Source organism: Scyliorhinus torazame, chromosome 8 (assembly GCF_047496885.1).
Source record: "Scyliorhinus torazame isolate Kashiwa2021f chromosome 8, sScyTor2.1, whole genome shotgun sequence".
In the NCBI taxonomy this organism is placed as follows: Eukaryota; Metazoa; Chordata; class Chondrichthyes; order Carcharhiniformes; family Scyliorhinidae; genus Scyliorhinus; species Scyliorhinus torazame.
The window spans coordinates 279,596,012-279,605,301 of record NC_092714.1 but is presented as its reverse complement, the minus strand read 5'-3'; positions in this window follow the sequence as shown (position 1 = coordinate 279,605,301).

The window sequence follows — 9,290 nt, the reverse complement described above, 5'->3', positions numbered from 1 at the left end:
TTGGATTTCACCAGTGGAGGTTGAAAGTTTTCTGTTCATCCTGTAGACAACATCAACTCCCTGGGAAGCTTATTCTTGACAAGGCGAAGGATGGTGGTGATGAAGATAGGGAAAGGATGGGGAGGTGATGACATCCCTGCTAGGCTCTAGTCTTCACCTCAAAAGGTTTTGGTCTTATTTCCATCAGGGAGGATTTTCGCCAACTGTTGTGGAGGAGTTGGAAGATGTTGATGAATTCATCTGGATGTTGCTCCTGGTATTTCTCTTGAAGTTACCGAGCAGTGAAAATAATGTTTGCTGTTCCATGGTTTGGTTGGAAACCGCACCTGTTTCCGGATGAATTTCTGGGAGATGGATTCAGGCGATGATCTTCTTGGCGATGGAGTGCAGGGAGATTCGTTGGTAGTTCCCATAGTCCACTTTGTCTCCTTTCTAGAAGGTGGTGATGACGGCATCCCTGAGGTTGGCTGGAATATCTTCTCTGTCCCAGATTTTCAGGAACAGCTGATGGAGATGATGGGTGATCTCTTCTCCTCCAAGTTTGAAAATCTCCGCTGGGATCCCGCCCACTGCTGCAGCTTTTCCATTCTTCATGTTTAATCGTGGATTTGGACATTTACAAAGTAGACTGGTGGGTGGAGCGAGTGAGGTGCTTGCATAATTGTTGGAAGGGGTATCTGTAGATTATAATTAGTAAATAAGGCAATCCTGAGTGTATAAGAGTTGCTACTGAGGCGCACAGGCGGAGATTTAACACAAGAAAATAGCCGGGACAAATTCATACAGATTTTGAGAGGGTGAAGCAAAATAACCGTTGGTTACGAGCATTAAAGACAGAGAGAACATATGAATCCCTTAAAGAGGTGTTTTTTCTTTACAAAAGGAGAATTTAAAGATTCACTTCCTTTGGTTATTAGGACTCATGTTGAGGAACAAAAAGTTAAACTGTTAGACGGGCGACAGAGTTTGCTGATGTTTACAGTTGGTCCATAGATCCGGTTGAGCAAAGAACTGATCCAAGTTATATTACTGATGTATCAAAGGTAGTAGTGGACAATAAAGCAACAACGGAGCTACCTGCAAATTGTCAACCAGACGTACTAAAATTGCAAAGTGATCTTTGAGCCATTGGGCAGGAAGACTGACACAGCAGATGAAACTATCGGATGAAAGGCAAGTGAAACATTTGCCAAAAACTATTCAAAATCTGTTGCGAACTGGACTGAGATAGTTCAGAAATTGTCCATAAAGGTTGAGGTTGGAAGGAACGAGGAGAGGAAGTGGTTCAAACAGAACTGAAGTGTTTGAGATGGGACTGGGAGAAACAACAAGATCACAATAAAATTCACTAACAATCAAAGCAAGAATACAAAAATATTTTGATTGAATATAAAACAACATTCTCAAAACACCCAAAAGATTTTGACAAGAGGAGAGGAGATATTAACACAACAACGACATTTTGACAACATTAATTCGGAATGCAAATTTACCACATGTGAATTTGGAAAGTGGGTTTGAGAGTGGACATGCATAGAAAAAAGAAGCAGGAGGCCATTCATCATGATCATGGCTGATCATCAAGTTCAATACCCTGATCTTACCTTCCCACCATATGCCCTGATCCCTTTAGCCCCAAGAGCTGTATCGAATTCCTTCTTGAAATTACACAATGTATTCTTTGTGGTAGTATGTATTGGGGGTCATGTGGGACTGGAAGCCCTAATGTCATTGGCTGACAGATCCCGGGTCCTGGTTGGCCGTTGACCTCAAGCTCCGCCCTGAAGGCGGAGTATAAGAAGCCGGAGTCTTCCCCCGCAGGCCAGTTTACTATCGAGCTGCGGGGGAACAGACACGCTTAATAAAGCCTCATCGACTTCACTCTATTCGTCTCATGGAGTCTTTGTGCGCTACAATTTATTAAGCGTGCCTAAAAAGGACTATGGAGCTCAGGATCATTCCGGAATGCCTGAGGATCAGCCCCCACGCAGTGAACGCGGCAGCAGCCTTCAAGCACTGGCAGACTTGCTTCGAGGCCTACCTCAGAACGACCACCGGCCGAGTCTCAGAAGACCAAAAACTACAGGTCCTGCACTCGAGGGTGAACACGGAGATTTTCTCCCTCATTGAAGACTCGGACGATTTCCAGACGGCGTTCGCAGCACTGAGAAGTCTCTACGTTCACCCAGTTAACCAAATCTACGCTCGCTACCAGCTCGCGACGAGACGGCAAGCTCCCGGAGAATCGATGGACGAGTTCTACGCCGCGCTGCTGATTTTGGGACGAGCCTGCAGCTGCCCGTCGGTGAACGCAAACGAACACACGGACATGTTAATGCGCGACGCTTTTGTGGCAGGTATGCAATCCTCCCAAATCCGCCAAAGACTTCTAGAAAAAGAGTCGCTAGGACTCTCAGAGGCACGGGCCTTAGCAGCCTCCCTAGACGTGGACGCGCGTAATACCCGCGCCTACGGCCCCGACCGCGCGGCAACCCATTGGGCCCCGTACGTACCCGTCGCGGCAAACCCCCTACCCCCCCCCCCCCGGACACCCCACAGGCTTGCGCGGTCCAAACGCCGAGTCGCACCGGGGGCACTCGCTGTTATTTCTGCGGCCAGGCGAAACACCCCCGACAGCGCTGCCCGGCTCGCGCAGCTATCTGCAAAAGCTGCGGGAAAAAGGGCCATTATGCGGTGGTGTGCCGGTCCCGCGAGGCCGCCGCTGTCCCGGGAGAACAGGGAGCCCTGCAAGCAGTTTACGCGCCCCAACCCCCCCAGCACGCCATGTACGACCCGCAGGCGCAGCCGCTCTGGGTCCCGACCACCGCGGTCCCGGGAGAACAGGGAGCCCTGCAAGCAGTTTACGCGCCCCAACCCCCCCAGCACGCCATGTACGACCCGCAGGTGCAGCCGCTCTGGGTCCCGACCACCGCGGTCCCGGGAGAACTGGGAGCCCTGCACGCCGCCTACGCTCCCCAACCCCCCTCCCCGCAGCCCATGTATGACCCGCCGCCGGCGCTACCGCTTTGCGTCCCGGCCAACACTCTCCACAGAGAGGAAGGAGTTTCCCGCGTCCCTAACGCCACCCTAACCCCCACCCCGCGCCCCACGCCTGACCCGCCGGCGCCACCTACTTGGACCCCGACCACCGCTGTCCCCGGTGAGGGAGCTCCGCGCGCTCCTTGCTCTCGCGGCCCCACGCCTGACCCGCCGGTGCCGCCGACTTGGGGCCCGACCACCGCTGTCCCCGGTGAGGGAGCTCCGCGCGGTCCTAGCGCTCGCGGTCCTAGCGCTCGCGGTGAGGGAGCTCCGCGCGGTCCTAGCGCTCGCGGTCCTAGCGCTCCCCAGCACACCATGTGCGACCCGAAGACGCCGCCATTTTGGGTCCCGGCCACCACGAGGGGAGGAGGGGCGCCGCCATCTTGGACCGCCCCAGACCTGTACGACGCATGGGGGCGGCCATTTCGTCCACCCCCGCCGCCATCTTGTGACCCCCCAGCCACGTGCGATGTATGGGGGCGGCCATTTTGTTCATCCCCGCCGCCATCTTGGACGGCAACAACGGACCCCACTCCACTACTACAACCACGGCTCGCTTCGATTACGCTCGATCAAGCCCGGCCCCGGACACTCCAGACGACGACGACAACGGTACTAATAAACGGCCACGAGACGCCATGCCTAGTCGACTCCGGGAGCATGGAAAGCTTTATACACCCCGACACGGTAAGACGCTGTTCCTTGACCACCTATCCCAGCGCACAAAAGATTTGCCTAGCTGCAGGATCCCACTCCGTACAGATCCGGGGATTCTGCATAGTTACCCTAACGGTGCAGGGGAGGGAGTTCAAAAACTACAAACTAAACGTCCTTCCCCAACTCTGTGCCCCCACCTTGCTGGGATTAGATTTCCAATGCAATCTACAGAGCCTAACCTTCAAATTCGGCGGCCCAATACCCCCACTCACTATCTGCGGCCTCGCAACCCTCAAGGTGCAACCCCCGTCCTTGTTTGCGAACCTCACCCCGGATTGCAAACCCGTCGCCACTAGGAGCAGACGGTACAGCGCCCAGGACCGGACCTTCATTCGGTCCGAAGTCCAGCGGCTACTAAAGGAAGGCATAATCCAGGCCAGCAATAGTCCCTGGAGAGCGCAGGTGGTAGTAGTGAAGACAGGGGAGAAACAAAGGATGGTCATTGACTATAGCCAGACCATCAACAGGTACACACAACTAGACGCGTACCCTCTCCCCCGCATAGCCGACATGGTCAATCGGATTGCCCAATATAAAAAGTCTTCTCCACCGTGGACCTCAAGTCCGCCTACCATCAGCTCCCCATCCGCCCAAGTGACCGCAAGTACACAGCCTTCGAGGCAGACGGGCGATTATACCATTTCCTACGGGTCCCTTTTGGCGTCACAAACGGGGTCTCGGTCTTCCAACGGGAGATGGACCGAATGGTTGATCAACATGGGTTGCAGGCCACGTTCCCGTATCTCGACAATGTAACCATCTGCGGCCACGATCAGCAGGACCACGACGCCAACCTCCAAAAATTCCTCCAGACCGCCAAAGCCTTGAGCCTCACGTACAACGAGGACAAGTGCGTTTTTAGCACCGACCGGCTAGCCATTCTGGGCTACGTAGTGCGCAATGGGATAATAGGCCCCGACCCCGAACGTATGCGCGCACTCATGGAATTTCCCCTCCCACACTGCCCAAAAGCCCTGAAACGCTGCTTGGGGTTCTTTTCGTACTACGCCCAGTGGGTCCCCCAGTACGCAGACAAGGCCCGCCCCCTAATACAGACCACGACCTTCCCTCTGTCGACAGAGGCTTGCCAGGCCTTCAGCCGCATCAAAGCGGATATCGCAAAGGCCACGATGCGCGCCATCGACGAGTCCCTCCCCTTCCAGGTCGAGAGCGACGCCTCCGACGTAGCTCTAGCGGCCACCCTTAACCAAGCGGGCAGACCCGTGGCCTTTTTCTCCCGGACCCTCCACGCCTCAGAAATCCGCCACTCTTGTAGAAAAGGAAGCCCAAGCCATAGTGGAAGCTGTGCGACATTGGAGGCATTACCTGGCCGGCAGGAGATTCACTCTCCTCACCGACCAACGGTCGGTAGCCTTCATGTTCGATAATGCACAGCGGGGCAAAATCAAAAACGACAAAATCTTAAGGTGGAGGATCGAGCTCTCCACCTTCAACTATGAGATTTTGTATCGTCCCGGAAAGCTGAACGAGCCGTCCGATGCCCTATCCCGCGGCACATGTGCCAACGCACAAATTAACCGCCTCCAAACCCTCCACGAGGACCTCTGCCACCCGGGGGTCACTCGGTTTTACCACTTCATCAAGTCCCGCAATCTCCCATACTCTTTAGAGGAGGTCCGTACAGTCACAAGGGACTGCCACATCTGCGCGAATGCAAGCCGCATTTTTTCAGGCCAGATGGAGCGCACCTGATTAAGGCTTCCCGCCCCTTTGAACGCCTCAGTCTCGATTTCAAAGGGCCCCTCCCCTCCACCGACCGCAACGCATATTTTCTTAATGGAGTGGACGAATACTCCCGCTTCCCTTTTGCCATTCCCTGCTCTGACATGACCGCGGCCACAGTCATTAAAACCCTGAACAGCATCTTCACACTGTTCGGTTACCCCGCATACGTCCACAGCGACAGGGGGTCCTCTTTCATGAGTGACGAGCTGCGCCAGTTCCTGCTCAGCAAGGGCATAGCCTCAAGCAGGACGACCAGCTACAACCCCCGGGGGAACGGGCAAGTAGAAAGGGAGAACGGCACGGTCTGGAAGGCCGTCCTACTGGCCCTACGGTCCAGGGACCTCCCAGTTTCAAGGTGGCAGGAGGTCCTCCCGGACGCTCTCCATTCCATCCGGTCGTTATTATGTACGAGCACTAATCAAACGCCTCATGAGCGTCTCCTTGTCTTCCCTAGGAGGTCCTCCTCTGGAACGTTGCTGCCGACCTGGCTGGCGGCCCCAGGACCCATCTTGCTCCGAAAGCATGTGCGGGCACATAAGGCGGACCCGTTGGTCGAAAGGGTTCACCTCCTCCACGCGAACCCCCAGTACGCCTACGTGGAGTACCCCGACGGCCGACAGGACACGGTCTCCCTGCGGGATCTGGCGCCCGCCGGCAACACGCACACCCCCCCGACACCATCAACCCAACCCCCCCTTCCTGCCACCGCCGCACCCCGCGACCGCCCCCTTCCCAGGAGGATCGGTTCCCCTCCCCTCAGCACCGACCAAGAATCAAGCCCGAGCTGAAACCGTACGGCCCCTGGAGGCGACAACACTGGTACAAGCACCACCACCACCGGGGCCGAGGCGATCGACACGGACGACCAGACCGCCCGACCGACTCGTGGCGTCGATGTAAAACAAATATGGACTGTTCACAAGAACATTTTGCTTTTCTTCCTATACCCTCTGTATATAGTAGCAACAGGACGAAATTGTCCAATACTGTATTGCCATGTGAATGTTTTGTCCTCCCAGGACCAGTCCTGTAAACCCTTAGCACCATACGAAGCATCACCCCGCTGGGTTCATTTTTGACAAGGGGTGAATGTGGTAGTATGTATTAGGGGTTATGTGGGACTGGAAGCCCTAATGTCATTGGCTGACAGATCCCGGGTCCTGGTTGGCTGTTGACCTCAAGCTCCGCCCTGAAGGCGGAGTATAAGAAGCCGGTGCCTTCCCCCGCAGGCCAGTTTACTATCGAGCTGCGGGGGAACAGACACGCTTAATAAAGCCTCATCGACTTCACTCTATTCGTCTCATGGAGTCTTTGTGCGCTACATTCTTCTAAACTACTTTCTGTGGGAGTGAATTCCACAGATTCACCACTCTCTGGTGAAGAAATTTCTCTTCACCTCAGTCCTAAAAGGTTTACCCCTTATCCTCAAACTGTGACCCCTAGTTCTGGACTCCCCGCCATCGGGAACATTCTTTCTGAATCTACCCTGTCTAATCCTGGTAGAATTTTGTAAGTTTCTATGAGATCCCCTCTCACTCTTCTAAACTCCAATGAATATAATCCTAACCGATTTTGTCTCTCCTCAGATGACAGTCCCGCCAATATGTTTACAGGTGACGACAAGGACAATTGTACTGGAGACTTATCTGAAAAAAATGGAACATACTTTCAAAGAAAAGTAGAAGAAGAAGAAACACAAGACTTGATAATGTCATTCTGTATAAATTCTGATGATGCTGTGGAAGTTATCGTCTTTGTTTTGGTTAAATCATTGTAATTATATAATATGATGGGTAATTGTGAACTAAGAAAAGTTTACTTGTGTAATGTGATAAGTTACATGGTTAGATACTTGTGATGTGAAGTTTGTATAAAGTGGATGTAACCCCAGTGTAATCTTCATGGTTATGAAGATTGGTTTGTTTCAAAGGGGGAGGTGTCAGGAAAACAGAGGTAGTTTGTGTATTTGCATTGTTGAAGATTGTGTAAAGAGTAAAACTCAGTTAGATTCAAGCTGGTAAAGGTGTTTGTATGTGTGGGGCTTTGGTGTACTGTTTTTAAATTGGAGTTAGGGTTATGGTGTGAAATGTAAACAAACTTGGAAAAGCATAGAGTCATCTTAGGATAGGAAGGCTAGGAGTTTAGTTTTCTTTGAATTCGTTAGCAGTTGGAGCGAGGAACTGAGAGAGAAGGCAGCTCTCTCAACTCTGCTGGGAAGAGAAAAGAAGCTCCAGGCATATTGAAGGAAAAATGATCAGAGGAAGTACCTTTGGGAACAGGATGCTGTTTTTAGAAAGTAAAATCAGACCTGGGAAGAGAAGAGCTGATGAGATTGACTATACACAAGTCATATAATTGAAGCAATTTTAAGGTTTGGTGTCCTTATTTCCAGTGTTTAAACCATAAATATTCTGTTGGGGACTGAGTACCTGACTTTCCCATTACCAAACTATGGACAATCTTGGTCTGGACAGAGAGTGGCTTTGTATGTCCAGGATCCTGCTAAAGGAGACTTCCTTACATTTAAACAATCAGATTTTAATTTACAGTATCTCTCACAGAAAGGGCAAGGGAAGAAATTAAATGTCATCAGATTGCAAATTCTTGCTAAGTGTTGGAAATGTTGGCAAAATTCCTTCTGAAACAGCTCTTTATTGGATTGGCTCAAACAGAATGTAAAGGAGCAGGATACAGAGAGAAGAGACAAAGGTGTGGGGAAGAGATGGGGAGAGGGGGACTGGGGGCACAGTGCGGCAGGGACTGGGGGGCACAGTGCGGCAGGGACTGGGGGGCACAGTGCGGCGGAGGTCTGGGGGGGCACAGTGCGGCGGGGGTCTGGGGGGGCACAGTGCGGCGGGGGTCTGGGGGGGCACAGTGCAGTGGGGGTCTGGGGGGGCACAGTGCAGTGGGGGTCTGGGGGGGCACAGTGTGGCAGGGGATTGGGGGGCACAGTGCGGCGGGGGTCTGGGGGGGGCACAGTGCAGTGGGGGTCTGGGTGGGGAGGTGCGGTGGGGGTCTGGGGGGGCACAGTGTGGCGGGGGATTGGGGGGGCACAGTGCAGTGGGGGTCTGGGGGGGCACAGTGCGGTGGGGGTCTGGGGGGGGGCACAGTGTGGCGGGGGATTGGAGGGGCACAGTGCAGTGGGGGTCTGGGGGGGCACAGTGCAGTGGGGGCCGGGGGGGCACAGTGCGGTGGGGGTCTGGGGGGGGCACAGTGTGGCGGGGGATTGGGGGGCACAGTGCAGTGGGGGTCTGGGGGGGCACAGTGCGGTGGGGGTCGGGGGGCACAGTGCGGTGGGGGTCGGGGGGCACAGTGCGGTGGGGGTCTGGGGGGCACAGTGCGGTGGGGTTCTGGGGGGGCACAGTGCGGTGGGGGTCTGGGGGGGCACAGTGCGGTGGGGGTCTGGGGGGGGCACATTGCGGTGGGGGTCTGGGGGGACACAGTGCGGTGGGGGTCGGGGGGGCACAGTGCGGTGGGGGTCGGGGGGGCACAGTGCGGTGGGGGTCGGGGGGGGCACAGTGCAGTGGGGGTCTGTGGGCACACAGTGCGGTGGGGGTCTGTGGGCACACAGTGCGGTGGGGGTCTGTGGGCACACAGTGCGGTGGGGGTGAGGAGGGGGGCAGTGCGGCAGGGGTTGGGGGGCACAGTGCGGTAGGGTCTGGGAGGGCACAGTGTGGTGGGGGTCGGGTGGGCACAGTGCGGCGGGGGTCTGGGGGGGCACAGTGCGGTGGGGGTCTGGGGGGGCACAGTGCGGTGGGGTCTGGGGGGGCACAGTGCGGCGGGGGTCT